This window comes from Corvus moneduloides, chromosome 15, assembly GCF_009650955.1.
Source record: "Corvus moneduloides isolate bCorMon1 chromosome 15, bCorMon1.pri, whole genome shotgun sequence".
Classification (NCBI taxonomy): Eukaryota; Metazoa; Chordata; class Aves; order Passeriformes; family Corvidae; genus Corvus; species Corvus moneduloides.
Window position 1 is genome coordinate 9,887,580 of NC_045490.1, and position 19,553 is coordinate 9,907,132.

Sequence of the window (19,553 nt, forward strand, 5' to 3'; positions counted from 1 at the left end):
GATTCTTACTTATTTGGATTCTTACTTCCATACTTTATGTTCATCCCATTTCCACTCTTTGCAGTTAACAGGATGTTTTAAAAATTTAGATCTTATCAATTTTTAATTAGGGATAATGGCACATTTTGCCATATGGGTTCCTCAGCTTCCCTCGAAGTTCCCTATAAATACAGAGTGATGTCCTGGCTCTTGGTGGCACTAAGGAGACCTGGCACCAGTGAGAGTGTAGCTCTCAATTAAAAAAAAAGAGGGGTAATTAAAGTAACAGATACTTTTATATTGAGTTTAAACCAGCTTTGTTGTTAACCTAAAACTCCTTCAAAATATCAGCAGCTAGTAATGCAAAAATTAAATGGTAAATGGATCTCAGTACGAAAAAGTACATTTTTACTGTGATTCTTTTAATGTGGGAGTTCTTATCTATGATTTATTAGAGTAAATTAAACACATTCAAGAGGATATTTTTAAGCTAATAAAAGGAGCTGCTCCTTTCTTTGCTGTATTCCTGGTACAGCAGTATTGGTTCAGAGCCTGAAGATGCACCATGAAAAGTAATGTGGTAAATGTGTATGAATGTTGGAGGAAGGCTGAGGGAGCAGAAACAAAGTCTTTTAGTGTGTTTTCAAATTAATGACAGTCTTTAGTTAAGCAAATTACAGTTCTTGTTATCAGCCTTTCAGAGGAGGCCTCTGTGAACTAAAATAAAAAGCCATGGTAGAAAGTGTTTTTCTTCTTTCACCAACAATGATTTCATCATAATAATATTGTTAACCCGATTCATGTATTTAAGCAGAAAGAAGAGACTTCACTTAGTGTTGGAATTTATCAATCATACAATTCTAGATGAGCTCCAGTGTTATTTCCATGGTCTGGATAACAAAGAGCTTAATAATACCTTTTCCAGTTAAAACAAGCAATTGAGTACCTTCACAACAATAGTGAAAGAACTCATGGAAAGATTAATCATAAATAAAATGTTATTGCTTCTAGATCACACCGTTTATTGTTGTGGTTTGTCATACAGATATAAAATACGTTAATTCTTTATTAAGAACAAGGGTTAGTGTTGTAGTTTAAGGCTTCCAACTGGTATGAAATGATCTGCAGAACTGGAACATTAGACTGGATGATTGAAGGAGGACTTGGGTAGCAGCAGTGCTACTGCAGAGAATTCGGACCCGTCTCTGAAATTCGGAAGAGCTAAAAGTATGCAGTACTTTGCATTCCCACCTTGTCCTTCTCCTTCACTGTCTCATGTCTTTTAATCACTTCTGGTTTGTCCTGCTGCTGATAGGTTGGGTGCTGTGCCAAAATCTATACTGTACTGTGCCAAAATCCTGCTCTCTTTTGCTCATCACCTACATTAGCAGTTGCTAATTGTAGTAGGATCAGGACATTGATGACTTTGGGAAATGAGGGCAGTCTGTGCCTCAGAGTCAGTTCTGATGTAGCAGGAGGGTTTTTTCAGTCCGTGCTTTTATGCCTTGAGTACTTTTAAAACAAACAGAACCTGCTTCTTATTAAACTGTTTTGTTTGGTTTTGTTGGGTTTTTTCCCTTTTTATTTTTTTCCCTTCCCTTTGTTATACACCATGATCTCATCTGAGAATATTTTGTTAACACAAAGTGGAATTACTAAACTTTCTGATTTAGGTTTTGCTTAAACATGAGCTGCCCCGGGTGATGTTTATACAGATTATGTGGTTACACAATGGTACAGGGCTCCTTAACTGATTTCAAAAGACCCTACACATGGAAAATATATGTGTGGGGTTTTTTGGAGGGGGATGGCACCTCTAATTCAACTGGTACAGAAAAAGCAATTTCCTGCACATGAACTTCTGGATACAGTGCCATATTAGCAAAATGAAAATAATCATATAAAAGCTAAATTAAAATGGTGACATGTAATGTACCTACATTTAAGGTCAGAGTTAACATTATGTTCTGGTTCCAGATTCAGTCAAAGCAGTGCAAAGTTTATCTTTAAAAATAGCACTGTTATTGTATAAACCAAACAGCAGAGCTGTTTTATAAACCTGTAGAAAATGGTAATCTATGTTATTCCTGGGTAACCTGTGCCTGTTTGCCCTGCAGATGGTTTTCCATATTGTCCATACCAAAAACATCCATCAGTGCTGGCACTGAGCCCCTGGATGATCAGTGACAAGGGCTCTCTATGGAGCAATGCAAGAGAAAATGCTGGAAAAGTGAGGAAGCAGCAATGTGTAACTTTGGAGACACAGCATACATGGTTAACAATGCGGTAACTTGGAATTTTTTCCAAGTGTGTACTAATTTCCACTAAAGATTTTTCCTGCATTTTGTAAATTTCTGTTATTGTCCACGTACTATTATGGAATTCTGTAGCGGTTTGGAATTGTGGAGAGGAGTGGTAACTCCTGTTATAAGTCATGCTCTCACTTATGCTTTAGATATTGATTATTATTAGTAGTAGTAGCAGTAATGATTGTAACAACAGTACCTTGCAGTAGTTATTCTGGCAGTGCTGAACTATAAACATGGAGGTAAATATCTTTTTAACAAGCCAGGATAATTCCCTTAGTCTCAAGCCTCAGATACAGTTCATAGAGCAGAATGAGTCAGCGGGAAGGATCTGCTTTTACATATCATTCTTCTCTGAGAGGAAGCACAGGGAGGAACACAGCAGTACTGGATATTTGGGTTCGTTTCAGTTTTGAAGATAGTAGGCTTTTTGATAAGAGATTTGGAATGTCTTTTACCAATCCCCACATGGATACAAAAAAAGAATATGGTATACAATCTTTATATCTCTTTCAACCAGCTGATTTATTGTCTGTTCATAATGTCCTGTTTGTCAAGCAGCTGGACACTTCCTCGGAGTTTTTTATAGAGCCTAGGATTTTTAGGGATGATACTTCCTGAAGTTCTGCATCCTAAAAAACACAAGGAAAAGGTTTCCCCAGCTCACTGCCTTACTGGAAATGCTATTTCCTTTTAGAAACAGCACTTCCTATTAGAAATCCCATCCAGTTATAGTCTATTGCCCCAAAGTCATGTGGGGAGTTCACAAGGTTTAATTGGGTTGTCCACATAGAAGAATGTGGCATATCAGAAATTGCTAATTAGAGAAGTTGGGATTTTCAGAAATGCCAAGGAGATTCAGAAGTATAAGTGCCAATCCACAGTTTTCTAAGTATTTCAGTTAACTTAAATTCACTGATGTTATAATTACTGTATGCACTGAGATGCAGTTGTAGACACTAATGGTTTAAAAAAAAAGTGTTCTGTTCAGACACTGAATTTTGTTTCCCCTGAAGTCAGTGGGAATAGGAAAGGATTTAAGTTTTGCCATTTCCATTAGCAAAATCAAAAATCCAATAGGCAATTTCCTGCCATAAAAAGATCTGAGAGAACAGATGGAGGAAAAATAATCTAATTGAAATGCATTTTCTTTTTTACTAGCTTGCTCTATTTCATTTTTAAGAGCATACCTAAAATGTCTTCTTCCACAAAGAGAGCTTGTTCATTAAGTCTTAAAATAAATGACAAGCAAAAAGCTTTTTTACAAATCCAGAATGCTTGTGGTGATACCAGGCATTTCTTATGACTGATTAACACCACAAAAACTCAAACTAAAAGGATGAAGCCCTCTGTTGAGGACAGCCCAGTGAAGCTTTCACCAGCAGCAGGCTCTTCTGAATCATTCTTTCTATTGCAATAGAAAATGCAGTTGCTGCAGAGGAATGAAGGGTCTCATTCCTTTCTAGGGGACAGGGAAAAGGAAAGATCAGAGGCCAAGTTTTCTTCCCACAGCTCAATTACAGAAGGGGTTACTCCTCTCTCTTGTTCTGTCCTTCCCAATCTCTGATGCTTGTAGTGGGATGTGTTAAAATCTCCAGAGTCATTGATTTTGTTGAGGATGGACTGACTTAGTGTTACAGATACATTTTCAGAAGGTGTTGAGTTATAACAACAAAGTTTAACACTTAAAATGAAGTGGAGCTTTGGAGACAAGGAAGGGAAAGCAGTTTATCCATTAGGCTACTTGGATTCCTCAGAAGTCTTTGTAACCCTTCAAAATCCTTCACAAACATTTTGAGAGCTTTCAGGGGGATTTATTTTATTTTCTCTTAGTATGTTTATTTGGGTTTCTTTTCTTTTCCATGTAAGACGAATCACACAGAGACAGCATAAAAGGAAAAAGTGCCCCACTTCAGAAGTGGCCACCACCATCCAGCTGTGGTAGCTGGAAGCTAAATAGGAATGGAGGGATGGAGGCTGTTCTTTCAGCATGAGGACATGATACAGGAAGTTGGTCTCTTCCTCTGGCTTTAGAGGGGTATTAGTCCATCCATTTCAGACATCGGATTTATTTGTTTATGCTAGAAGCATCTGTTTTCCATCCATACACCCAAGGAAGAGAAGCAGAGATTCTCAGAAAATGCTTCATATGCCTCAAATTAGGCAATAATTAAACTATTAAATCAGATGTTCCAAACTGTTTATGGAAGACAGGGATCCTACCTTTCTCATGTGGGCCCTTTAATTTAAGAAGCTCCAGAGTGACAGTCTTAAAGTTGGGCAATATCCCTCAGGTATGCAGAAGAGGAACATATGGCTGTGGATATGGTAAAATCAGCTCTGGAAACACTGTTGGCAGGGAGTCTGAACCCACCTGGGCTGGGCTGAAAACCCATTGTATCTTCTGACACATTCAGAGAAGATCTTGCATGTTGGAGGAAGAATCTGTAGTCAGAGGTGCTGCATTTTCCTGGCTGCCCAGAAGATTTAAGTTGATGACCTTATGATAGTGTCTAATTTCCTATTCCATGTCCAAAAACTGCATGACTCTAAGAATTTCAGGCTCTGCTCCTGAGTGTGAATCACATCCACAGAAACACAAAGGGTAGGGCAGGACATGTAAATGCAATTTGGAAATAAAGATATGAGGACTGGCTAAAGAGAGGTGAAACAGCTCCAGCTACCCTGACAGTCCATTCATAACCCCTATCTAGCAAATTAGAAGAGTATTTTGGGACAGTCCTCAGCCAGCAGAATCCTCCTAGAGGGAATAATTTCTCCAGTATAATTTAGATAAAACTCTTGGGCCCTTACCTACCTTAGAACTAGGAGCTAAAATAATAACTCACCTTACACCCACCCATTGTACCAATTCAGAACGGTGAGCCAAAAACCATGAACTAGGTTACACAGCAACAGAATAAGGCCCAGACATCCCAGATGTTACTGAAGTAGGTGCAATGACAAAAAAAAAAAAAGAGATAATTTAAGTAGAGAACAGACACGGAATAGCACTAGATGAGAAGACTCTTAACCTGATGATATTAATTTATGGATTATCTAATGATACAAACAGATATCAGTCCATAACTATGTACACATTGGTAAACTGCTCCTGTAGAGCAAACTGTCCTTGGTTTGTGTGTGTGTGTGTGCAGTAAAGGAGAGGTATTCAGAGGAACCCGAGAATGTCCCAAAAGACCCCCCAAAGCCTGTATTTCCCTAAAGTTCTGTAAGATATTTCACTATGCAAGAGACTCAGAGACAGTGGCTGTCTTCCGTTTTCTGAGCCTGCTCCTCAAAAAAGCATAACTGTATCATGGAAAAGCATCAGATTTGGCCCTTTGCAGATTGAAGAAATCACACAGTGAACAGTGAAGAAAACCCCATTTTGTTGCCCCCCAGACAGAGGAGTAAAGCAAACTCTCCAGTCGAATAGCAAATACCATGCAATCACTTTTTAATGTATAAAGAAGCACCAATGGGTTGTGGGAGTTTAGGAAATGTAATTTCTATTTTTTTAGCTTGTTTAATGCTTGGCTTGGCCACAAAGAAGCTTTCACAAGAACCTCCATACAGCACTTGGTGTAACACTATTTTAAAATGTTGACCATTTTTCTGACACCCTGAGGGCACCACGGCATGACACAGCATTAAGCATTGTTTTGGAGTGATTTCTGCAAAAATTCCTCGGTTTCACCCGTGTTGTGCCGAGCCCGCCAAGCCAGCAGGTGTGGCTGTGGAGCCTTTCGAAATCCACGGATTTCTTCCATCAGTCCCGAGGCTGCGGAGCGGTGTCATCGCTGTATTCCCTTCTAGCGAGGCTACTCCAACAAGCTGCGTGTTTGCCTTTTCCCTGGGAAATCGCAGGGGAACTGTAAACCCGAGTGTGTTTGTCCACGTCTTTTACACAGACATTCTGTCGGGATTTTTGCTGCAAAGGAAAACTATTGGTTTCTAATTTAATTAATTTAATCTAATTAATTAATAAGCTCCATTTCTAATGTACATGATTGCCATTACCCTTGGAACTGTTCATGAGGGATTTGGCTCTCTGAGTTGTTAGATAGCAGATTTACGTTAGATGCTGGCATATGGTTTAAGAGAAAATATTATTTATTATAACTTAAAACATCACCTTTTGCTATCAGATTCTTATCAGAGCTGAGAGCCAACTTCTTACAAGAAACAAAATCAAATTCACCTTCAAAGCACAGAGTAACAGCACAGATGTAGAACTACGAAAGATGAGAAATACTGATTTTAATGCCTGTCAGAATGGTGCAGGATTTGGGAAAGTGAGAACTGCTCTTCTTAAAATATTTATTGCTGCATAAAATTGTTATTGTAATTACGACCCACTGCTGATTTTAAACACCAGCATGAGAAACATCTTCACTTGTTAAAGGACCTTCCAGGTAGGGATACGAGACATCCTTTAGGATGTGCATTGCTATGGAATATTTCTCTTGCAGATGATCCTCTGCTATTTTATTCCAGATATATTAAGAAAATGCTGGACTGAGTGTTCCAGCTGATGTTTTGTCATAGTTTCCAAAAATAAAAGAAAGTAAAGGAAGGTTGTACGAAAGCAGTTGTGATTGTGGAGTCAGCAGTTGCTGAGCTGACTTAACTTGGAATAACAGCCACTGAAAAAAACAGTAAAACAACAAAATTTGGCTCACAGAAATTTCCCGAACTGGAACAGTCAACAGGATTATTTTTAGTTCAGGTTTTAATGTTTTATCATTTAAAGGGAAAACAGTTGCCAGATGAAAAACATTACATATAGTTTGAACAAAAGGTATTTTCTTACATGCTAATCTTTAAACAACAAATTTTTACAGGATATGGTTTCTCAACTACCTCAGTTTCTGAAGTTTTCCAGTCCCAGCATCATTAACAAAAATAAAGCTAATGTGAAAATGAGATGGGACATTTTAGCCAAAAGCTGGTTCTGGTGTAGTTTTATAGTGAGGTGAGGTCATGCTTGAGTTAGGGGTTCAGCATTGCCCAGGAAGCCTCTTCACTCCTAAACACTGATTATGAGCTGTAGTTTGGTGAGTAGGGTGACAGGCATGAGTGATCAAAAATATTTATTTAATATTTTAAAATATTTATTTAATATTTTTTGTTGTTAAATAGCTAATATTTAAATATGAACAGTGAAATTAACTATTTAGTCTCTGTAGTATCATTTTGTATCTGTTTTTTCTGTATAATTAGGAGGCAGATTTAGCTTTGGCTGTAGTCTTTTTTCCCAACAACTAAACACATTTCATTTGCAAATGTTCTGAAACTATATTTCAAAATTGTTTCAAAATAAATATTTGGTACAGCTTGATCAATGTTTCTCTTGGCAGCAGCTCTGCCTGCTGCAGCTCAAAGTCACGTTGTTTCTCTCCAGTCTCCACATCTTTCCCTAAGCTGTACTGGCATAATTGCATGTGGGGTTGCACAGTGAATCCAGTCAAGGACCTGATCTGGATTAAAATAACCTGACCAAAGATGGGTATTTTGGGCTTAGATCCTTTTCCTGCAAGAAATCTCACAGAGATGCTGTGGCACCACTGAGACTATGGCCTGGGGAGGGACACAGTGAAAAGAGGGGCAGCTTCACCCAGGACATGGAACCACAGCCTTGGCTTTTCAAACTGAACCCCCCAACAGTGACTTTGGCCCATTCAGTATCTAAAGAAAAAAAGAAAACAAAAAGTAATTGCATAGCTATGATACTGAAGTCTTGTTTTAATTCTGTTTCTCCAATATCCATGCCTAAAATAACTGACTGTACCATGAATTAGTGGCATGCTACAGGGATTAGTACACACAGAAAACACATGAGGAATCAGCACAATAATGTAAGAGTAGGAAAAGCATGCAAATGTGCATTTCTGGGAGGAAGATCTACTTGGAGAACATAAATTGCAAACAAACAAAAAAGCTAACAGAAAATTAATAGGTATTTTATATTTATCTTCATGTTTTCTGTTACCAGCCCTGAGTGATGGTGGGTCTGCAGCAAGAGGAGCAGTTACACATTAACAGCCGAGTCACCACAGCATGATCCAAGATTGTAACTGAGCATAAATTACCAGTAGAGGCAGTAAAAGAAACTGGAACTAGGAAAATACTTAGTGGAGATGAGTTAACTTGTGTTCCACATGTTTAACTGAAACTGGAAGGAGTTTGATTGTACTGAAAATGTGTTATTGAGGCTGTATGTGTCGTGGGGGCTCTCTTGTCCATCCTGTATTTTTGAGAGAAAGCAATTTCTGCTTGACCATGACATTATCTGGTATCACAAGGCATCTGTAAAGTATTTAAAGAATCTTGCTGAGCAGCAAAGCTCATGCAGTAAGGAAACTGGAAGAGTTAATGAGTTGCGAAGTCTAGAAGTCTTTGTTTAGCACAGGAATTAGGATGCAAATTCCAGTTCCTATTGCAATCAATTTTCCTATTTATTGTCACATATTTGAAAATTTTCATTAGCTTTCCCCTGTTGCATTTTCCAGGTGGTCACTGATGTTGCTAGGAAAAAAAAGTACAAGCAACCTAAGCTGGATAGCAGGACATAGTAAAATGCTATGAAAAGTCTGGAATGTTAAAAAAATAAACAGGGTTAAAAAATAAAGAGCCCTGTTGTTATGTTTAAGTTTAAAACAAATATTTATTTTATTTTGTGGCTTTAAAACACAACTACTTAAATTCCACCATGACAGCATAAAATTTTGAAATATGAACAGTTTTGCATGTTTCATGGAAACTAAAAGTCACACCATCAAAATTAGGACAATTTTGATGCATCTTAATTTCTTCCTCTTTATTCTTGCATGGTTGATTAAACTTAAGCACTAGGATAGTGCTGCCCTTTCCTTTTTGCTCCCTGGCCTGTCATTTGCTGCCAGCTGTTACTATTTGTAAGGTGTGTATACTGCACATGGCTCGAATTTACCAACACCAGGCTAGTACAGCCCCATGCCCTGTGCTCAGATACTGGCAGAATTAGAGGAGGTTACAGCCCGATTTAGATGCTAGACTATTTTTAAACCCTCTTCCTCTCCTAATGCATTTGCCTGTATAATCCTATCTAAAAATTTATTTCGAGGGCTTGGGGTAAGTAGGGAACTGGGGACTTAATGTCACCAAATCCAGAAAAAGCTTCCATGGCCTCGGGGTTAGAGCTCAGAAAAACAGATTTATTCACTGGATCTCAGTTCAGAAGAAGGAAGAACATACCCTAAAGATCCCAGAAAGAAAAACAGTATCTATGAGGCTTAAAAAAACAAAAAGTGAAAGGGAGGCTGAGCTAGCAAACCCTCCAAGAATAAATAATAAAATATTTTCCACTTAAAATGAGCAGCTGGATCTGATGCCAGTCTAACTGTCTGGATCATATTCCATCCTTGTGCTGCTGGCTGAGATGGTAGAAATCTCATTGCTGAGCACTGATTCCTCACCTGTGAAGTGGTATTGACTTTACAAAGCCCACTGAGAACTACTGATGCAAAATGCTATTCTAGAGTTGGTAGTAAAATATGATGCTTTTCACACAAAATACCAGTATCTGAATTATTTTAGAAATGTGCTCAGTGTGTTCAGATATAAGCAATTATGAGGTTTTAGAACGGTGGTCAGAGAAGACCAGATAATCAGCTAATCTCTGCTGTTAAATGCTTTGGCCCTGGGAAATTGGAAAGAATTCCGGTATGCTGTATTCCTCCCACCGCTCTGCAGAGTTAGCAAATAGGACACCATGGAAAGAGGAAATCCTAACACAAGCAAGAACATCCTTGCTGGAAGAAAACTGGGGGGACAAAAAGGTGTTTTTGTGAGTACAGTGGAAATAACTACCCAATGTAGGAATGTCTGTTGCACTCAGTGATTCTGTGAAGGCACATCCAGATCACAGAGTCACCCACGGGTTGTGCAAGAGGCTTTAGCACAGTCACACCAACCATGCAGCTCTGGGAGTTCTGCTCCTTGCCACAAGTTTCTGTCTATTTGGGTTTAATTATTTTCTGCAGAGGAGCTGATATTAAAATTATTAAGTATTTTATTGCGTAACGGGGTAAATTTTTAAGAAACACATCGCAGTTGCTTGACTGCAGAAGTGTATTTTCCAAGTGAAAAACCTGATTTTCAGTGAATGTGTCAGGCAAAGAGCGCCTTACCTTACCTGCACCAAGCATCATTTTGGAGGGTTTCTAACAGATTTCCGTTCTAGTTGGTTGGGGGTGTTACAGACAGATCCAACAGGGAAAAAGCTGCACCAGCTGTTGGAAAGAAAATAGTTATTTTCCTCGTGTAAGTATTTTGGACTCATTGGTTAATTTCGTCATTTGTTCTGTTGCATAGGGAGCTTACGCAGGCTGTGATGAGACAAAATTACATCAGATATACAAATATCCTCTCAAAATTTAGAGCTCATATCTTCCCTGGAGTCCCTTGAATACAGCTGCTAATTACCTTATGGAATGCGTTCTGCTGCAGTTTGAAGAGCACGTGATGCCAGAGGAGAGACTGCTCACTAAAACCATAGGTTTGCTTAAATGGTGTGAAGGTTTCTCTGAACCAGAAGTCCTTTTGAAGGGGAGGAAGGATAAGGTTATAGTTAAAGTAGGGACGTGGGAAAAGAGTCAGAGCAGGAGCCATTCCTCTGCTGAGAGCTACAGAAGTATAGGGAAGACAAAAGAGAGCAGGGAAAAGGGAGCAACACATCTCATGCAGTGGTAGGCGAAGATTTTAGCACCACATATCAGGTTCTCTGGCAAAACCTGCTGCCATTAAAGCAATGCTCTGCTTTGTTCTGAAGGAGGTGGGATGTGTTGTGTTCTTAAACCATTAATCATCCTGTTTTTCATTTCCTTACACCAGGCAGAGAAGCTTCAGTATGTTCAGTAGTTGAATGCTGAAAATTTGAAAACCTGAGATCCTGGTGACAGATAAATATGTGCAGTTAATAAATGTATTATTCTTTCACAGCCTAGGAGCAAATGCAGCATTACTGAAGACGGAAACAATTTGGTTGATATCACTGGAGTTGAACACACTTAAGCCACAATGAAACGTAAGTGCTCATATAATCCCCTGTGACCTCTCAATTATTCCCACGCAGCCTAACAGTGATTTCACAGATCACACTGATGGGAAGTATAATTTAAACTTTCTGTGCTATGTGTGCTCATCCCTTTAACTTCCTTACTCAATTGTCACCAAGGTAAGTTAGTCTGTAGGATATTTTAGTTGGAGTTAAGGGTTACAGCAGAGACACTTGGGCCCACTGTGAGCCTTTGTGTTCTTTCTAGTACTATTTTCTCTGATGATTTCATCCCTATCCTAGTGACTGATTGTCAGAGGAGTAGCCTTTGTATGCAGGAGACAATGTATTGATTGCTAGCCATGGTGAGCTGTGTGGGAGATGGGTGTTATGTATCTACAGCTGGAGCTTGCTGAGTAAAGAATCACTAGCACAAGACATTTGCTGTAGCTTTCCATAGATAAAAAGCATTTCAGTAATAAAATAGAGGATTCCCAAAGCATAGCTTACACAAGTTACACTCAAATATTTACAGTTAAGTATAAATATTTTATGAGATTTAGGGAAATCTAGCAGTGTCCACTGCTGCTTATAAAACTCATTCATCTACTTTTGGATTTTCTTTTTCTGTCTTACCTATAGAAATTAAAACCCCTGTCTCAACAGAAATAAGAAAGTTTGCTCTCTGAGCTTTTCAAATTGGTTGTTATCTCCTGAGAAGCATCTTGATTCCTGGAACTGGCAAGACATTCACTGCTTTTACCAGTATCAATGTGTGGTTCATATTGTCTGCCTTAAATCTACCTCTGAAATCATGTCAAACCCAACCCCTTTTGTTACACCATTCTTAATACTAGACCAGCTGGCTTGTGCTTCTTGGTTTCTACTCTTTTTTTAAACACATGCAGACAGATTACATTGTGCCCCTTTGCTGCCACAAAAAATCCACAGGTGAACAGCCAAAAAAAGATTCAGTGCAGGGTGGCATGTGAAATATACTGGCATGAAGAAACACCCTTTTCTAGCTGGGTTGGTCATATGATTGGTATTTGGCAGAGAGTCATAGCATGAATCAGTGAAATCTTTTCAACAGTGAAGCTGCTCATATAGTAAACATTCCCATGCACTAGACTGGAGAGTTTTATTTCACTAAAGTAAAAGCCCATTATATTAAATTATAACGTGGAGACATTCTCTACATTAAATTAATGGATGCAGCTCTTCAAGTTCTCTCCATCTGTTCTACCCTTTAATTACAAAACCAAAAAAGCACAACTCACAATCCCATGATAAAAAAAGGAAGTAGAAGGGATTTGGAGGCACAGGGACTACCAGCATCTGCTACATACATGGTCTCACTTCACAATAAGCTGTACTTTGCTGGTAGCACCCCTACTTTAAAAATACGTATTAGCAGTTTCAGGTGGATACATTTAGTCACTCCCTCACCTAGAAATCTTATTGTCCAGTGCTGTGGTTCTGACATCATCTTATACAGAACTGCTTTTCAGGGTAAGTGAAATTACCTTTGTGTCTGCAAGCCACTAACACTGCAGAATCTCTTGAGACAAGTGAAAAGCCATGTTACACATACCCTTTGTCAGTATGTTTTTTAGAGAGGCTACCCTCTCTACAAGGAATGTATATATGTGTATATATATTTCTTCTGGATTATATGTAGAAAGCATTAACATTTAAAACAGATGAACAAAATGCAAGTATTTGTATTCAGTGACACTGCCCAGAAGCTTTTTCATAGATGTAATAATGAGTTTGTTTTCCTAAAGACTTTTCTCTTTAAGATACCTTATACTTTGAAGAAAGTATATTTCAGTTTAGAAAATCTGCTCATATAACTAGCAAAATTACTAGTAGCTGTAACACTTCACAGAAGAGAAAGTGGGAGTTGAAATGGCCTTGAAGATCTTTAAACAGATACAAGAGACATCTCCTCCTGTCTCCTGATCTGTTCACCAGCCCATGGTGCCTCCTGCTATACTGGTTTCATAGTACAGAGTGAGAACAAGAGTTATTTTCTTCAACACAGAAGTGCATTAAATAGTCACATAAAACCAGAAGAACTTGTTTTGGAAGAAGTCAGCCCTATCTCAAGGCTACTGTAATGTACACACCTTTATTGTGGAAATTCTTTCACTTGATATATTATCTACACATGGGTAATCCTTGGTAGATTTTGGTACATTTCCTGACAGTCTTCAGTTGGACACCATCAAAAAAATAGAGCTGTAGGAGCTATGCCAGTGAAGTTTTTCTGTCTACTAGCAGAAAAAATATCAACCATTTTCTGCTGTAATAGATAACATTTGTTAAGGGAAGCGTAACCATAATCAGGACAGAGAGGGCGATTTATGAAAAGTTACATTGAGGGACTCCATGTAGGAACAGCTCCATCGCAAGAATGGTCAGTTTAACCCTTGTGCTGTTGAGAATAACTTGTACTGTATCTGATGTCTGGAAGGTGATGTTTCTGAAATAAATGTTCTTCTGAGGAGGTTCAGATGGATTTTTTTAAGACTATTTTTGATAGTAAAATTCAAATCAAAATTAAACTTGCTGGGCAGTGCCCCACAGCATGATTCTGTGCTGGGGAGCCTCCCCTGTGAAGCTGGAGACTCCCTCTCATTCTGTATGGCTGAAATCAACCACTGCTGTGACAGACCCTGCATTGCCTCTCACTCATCCAGTCCTCATACAGATGTATTAATTGGTCAACTGAAAAATTATAATTGCTCAAGTTAATGACAGTTTCCTGAAACCAGTTCTTCTCTCTGATAATATCCCTGATAACATTATTTAACTATGAAGTAATTATTCATCCAGTGAAAAAAACAGTCATAACTTCATTGATCTTTTCAGTTTGTAATCTGAGGAGGAAAACCACACTGGTTAAGTGTACAAATTAACATTATACTTGCGCTAGATATGTACCCCGAGAGTAAATCTCTGCATGCCTCAGCAGCAGGGTTAGTACTGGTTCCTGCCTTTGAGCACAGAGAGACTGAGCTTTGGATGTCCTTAGTGCCAGGGAGGGACTCAGATGCTTACTCAGCTCAAGTTCAATGTGCACTTGGGCAGACCAGAGCAAACCCAGCTTTTAACCTGAAAACTTTTAGGATCTGTTGGTTTGGGCTTCCAACAGCCAGGTGTGAGTAGCACCTGCATGACAGACATGCGGTAGAATACAGTGGCAATGGGGCTAACAGGGGGAATGTTACTTTGCCAGTGAAAGTGCTCAGCAGTTACCACTGATGCTATAATACATCACTAAGGATGTCAGGTGCTCCCTCAATAAGTTCCCAGTTCCAGCTGAAATGCCAAGAATTTTGGCATTACCATCTACCAGTGAGATTAATGTGTCACTCTTCATGGCCATTTCTCATTCTTTTGTCAAATCCGAGATTTTTATTTGTCAAATTTATATGTGTATGTTTTATTTTTCATTATATTTATCTTATGCAGAACTCCAGGGAGAAAAAACAGTTTAAAATTACATTTTCAGAGCTCATGAGGTATTGTGGATAATTTGGCTAGATCCAATTCAGCAAGGCTGAAAAGAGGCAAGAAAGGAAGTTATGGACAGGAAAAGAGATAGAGGAGACGAACAGTAATCAGGAAGAATAAATGCTAGCTTTGATGTGAAAAGGATGTTGATTAAGGAGGAAGGTCACAGCATGCAATGAAATACAAGATGAAAAAAAAATTGTTATTCAAATAGAAGGAATCAGGGTTTGTCGTTATTGTGATCACAGGGAGAGCAGGGGAGCTAGTTACAGCTGAAGGGAGGTATCTAATATTCTCAGGATTGATCACAACCTCTTCCCAACATTTTTCATCCTTCTCAAGTCATATGTGTTTGATGGATATGATGAAGAAAGATGAGGAAAGGTGACACAGCTCATGGCTGGAGGGATAAATGGTTTTAGCTACTAAAAATGGAGACAGTACTTTGTGAATGAACACAGTGTTACTAATGGGACTAATGAGAAAGCTCAGGTTTATCAAGCTGAGGAAGCTCAAGTTTATCAAGTGCAGTTCTATCCACCTGGGGTTATTCTCTTTCTAAGTAATTTACCATTGTTATTACATTTTGCATGTTTACATGTTTACTATTATTACACTCACAAAATATTTGGACTGTCATTGAGTTGGAATGACCAGCAGTTTCTGCTTAGGCAATGTAAGATTACCAAGGATGCTCGGGACTGACAGCACAGGACTTTGTAATTCCAAAGCTCAGGCAGTCAATACATTTTGATGTTAATTGATATCTTTGTTTTGATTAATATTAAAATGGCTCATCAAAAAAAGAAGAGAGAGTTAGAGAGTTCTATCTAGACTCTGTATAACCCAGCTACAGTACTACAAGTAATTTCAGGTTGCTACAGCATGTTCTTCCACTCCACACTTAAAATAAACTTTTTGGTGAGAACACTGTTATGTAAGGCTGCAAATGAGATTTGAAACAATAATAATTATCCAGCTTGCCACCTATTTTTAATACCTAAGATGGAAGGCACTGAAATTCTGAATGAGAAAGAGCAAAGCACAGCAATGAACCCATCTATTACAATTAGATCTGATTCAGTATTAGGTTAAAAATAAGGTCAGGTTCTTATTTGTAACTAGCTATTACTAGTAATACACTTGTTAACCACACTGAAGTGAAATCAGGATCTGAGAATGTGTGCCTGTGCAGTGAATTTCTCCTTTGTCCTTTAGCACATAGACAAAGAGATTTCAGAAGAAAATTTCCCTCCCCAGGCTCTCTTCAGAGGAAGCATTTAAGCAGCAGCCAGCACTGCTTGGAACTGGGCTCGAGAACTGATGCTGAGCTGGAGGGCAAGGCAGCAGTTTAGCCAAGCCATCCTTAGCAGGTTATGCAGACCTGTTTTGTCACACAAGACACCTGCAACATCTCCAAACCAACATGGATATCATATTAACATGCACTAGAAGTCATGGGTACTCCCCAGCTGGGTTTATGCTTCCTTCACTGTAAGATAGTGGCAGTGCTATGAAAGAAATGTACATTTACTACACAGGAAAGTGAGGGAGCAATAACTCAAATTTTCTTGCTGCCATTCTTTTTTGCAGCCTTTCTGTAGCTTAACTGCTTGGCCCAGCTCAAGGTCATTATGACAGTAACGGTAATGTAATATTGGTTACATTAATCAACTGATGAGTAAATATCTGAAAAGAAGAAAAAAGAAGCAACAGCTATAATATGGAGAGAATCTCCTTCATTCACTCAAGTAAACAGGTACAGAATGGCTCCAACAGTCAGATGTTGCCCGGCTGAAGTGGAACAGAATCTCCAGGACCAGACAAGAGGTGCAGAATAAAGGTCAGAATGGTTGAAGTGCACAGTGAACTACTTCTCAAGGGCACAGTTAAAGAGTAGAAATGTTATGATAATCCTAAACAAAGCCTCACCTGGATTTATTGACATTTAATAGGATAGCAGTCTCATTCCAAGGAAAATGATCCTCATTATGGCCCTGAAGCCTCCCCAGCTACATTAGCCAGCTGCTTTCTTTTGGAATAATTACTGCATTTTGGCATAAGTCTATGGACCAAGATGAGGAGAGAAAAATACATGCTGCGAGATTTTAGCCATAATTCGGATGTGGCATTGTGTTTGAGATTTCACAGAAGTGAGCAGTTCAACCCCTTGCTAAGATGTTGCAGCTTAAAAAACCCCATGTCTTACAAGTCCTACATTTTTCATATTCCTGAAGTCAACCGTCTGAAAGCCAGAAGCAGTGGTTTCTCTGCTGGGTGTTGGCAAAAAAAGCAAAGATATATATCTATCCCATATCTAACACAGGAAACATTATGTAGGAATTGTCCATACAAGGCATGAGGGATGTGCCAGGTTTGTGCCACTTACAAAAAACCCACTTGGGATCATATTATCTCCATGACAACTGCTTGTACGTATTAATAATTTGTTGTGTACTTAAACATAGCTTATGGAGACGACTGAATAATAGGAGTTTTTCCAAACAAAGCACTTATAACACAAGCTGTGCTGATCAGAGAGTCACACCAGCAATCAGCAAGCCTACAGCCTTGAAGTGTGAGCTTAGCAGGACATTTCACAGATGCTTGTGTTATGTGTCTAAAAGGAAGGAATTTAGGGATGGGCCCAAGTATCTATTGACCTGGGGTCTCTACTCTCGACTCTCAATGCTTCTGTCATGTTTGGAAAGTGAGTTAATTTCAGTATCATGTATTTGTCCATCTGGTGATAAAGTGATCGTATTTGTCCTGGCAGAGGTGGTGTTTTTCAAGTGCTCTAGAGATTAAAACTGGTAGATGATAGGTAGGAGGGACATGGCCCTGTGCTCAGGTGCACAAGGATGTACCCACTGCCCCAGTGCTCCTACCCAGCCAGGCTGGACACAGAGCATTCAGTGCTCATGGGGAGAGAGCAGGACATAAAATATTTGCAAAATATGAAGCTTCTAATATTTGAGAATCAGCACTCTATTCCTAGCTTTCTAAAGATTCTTCACTATGAAATATCTGTAACCATAGTGATTTGAAAATGTGATTTTCATGGTTACTCTGTAATTTCTTCTTTCAGTAAGACACTGCACTTCCTGGTTTATCTACAACACGAGGGTGAATCATGAACTAGCAGGTTTCAGTAATATGTTTTGTGGTATACAAGGTGGTTAATAATGAGATTCCATATTTTACAGAAGCCATTCAGTTAAAGCAAGTGGGCCTCTGTTGATAGTGGTATTACTGATGTCACTGATTTTGTCATGTACTATATGGACTCTGAAATTAGTCAAATATACAGAAATAGTATTTGTTTGTGGTGATGTAACAAATATCTGATGTAAATGTGTTCTATTTTTCTTTCGGTCTTTTGCAATGGTTCTACTTAAGATGACAGGTTTATCTGACTTAGTAGGACTGTTAAGACACAAACCATATATTTTATCCAATAGTGGCCAGTATCTGAATATGCAAGAGATTACATCACGTGTACTTCTGATTTTAGTCGATCAGAAGTCCCTTTCCTCATAGAGACAGTTGACTTCCATACAACTGTACCAGGGTCTATATTCTTTGCTTGCAGAAATACATGTATTAATCAAAGCTGGCAGCGCTACATCTAAAGGTGGCTCATTGTTACACTATTGTATAGCCTTTTAATTGTATAGTATAGTCTTTATATTTCATTGCATAGCCCTTTAATTCTGCATTTAGTATTAAAACACCATAGCAACAGACATTTTGGACATGCATTGATGGGTAATTTAGAATCACTAAAATATTCAGAAAGAGTCAAGTGTGAAGAAAACTAATTTATGTGTTCCTTACTCTACAATGCTAAGTTGACAATGCGTTGTATAGTTGGACGGTGCAATATAAGTCTGCATAAATCTGCATTTAAACACTGATGTCTCATAGTACAATGGAAATGTTGGTGTTACTGATACGATTATTGCAGTTGCTAGCACCCTCATCCATGAGTTTGAGGTTAATTTAAGACTAGCACAGAATTAGTTGGCACTATAGGCTAACAGCTGAATAACCTACAGCTGGATGTGTGTAAACCTAAGTGCAGTCAGCCTGACCAGTTCACCTCTCTCCAGAATGCCACACATGTGACACACATGGGTCCCTGACTCAGGTGTCAGCACAGCAGTGTGGCCTCAGTACCCCTGACTCACCGGGGCAGCCGCACCCAGACAGCTCCTTAGGTACAAACCACACACACACCTGGCATATATTCATATACTAAATACAATTTATTACTGCCATCTCACAGGTCACAGTTTAATCTTACTGTGAATCTGAAGCCCTGACAAACCCCTGACTTATGCAATACAGTATGTATCCTTTCATTATCACATTCTCCTTTGAAGGCTCAGATAAATATCTAAGAAGAGAAAAGCAATTGGGACTCTCTAAACTATTGATTGTCATTCTCAAGTCAGAGGGAGGAAGGAGATCTGATTTCTGATCCACATATAGACAATTCAAAACAGTATGAGGATAAAATACAGAGCTAATGCTTGGGATGGAGATGGAAACTGAGGATTTCCCCTTCTCTGTGAGTGTCCAGATAAATGAATCCTGAATTTCCTTTGCTGAGTCCTGAATTCTCCTATAGTGAGTGGCACGGCTTCAGCTTTCAGTAGCAAGCAGAGAGTGCTGAATCACTTACCCCTTCCCAAGTGGAGTTT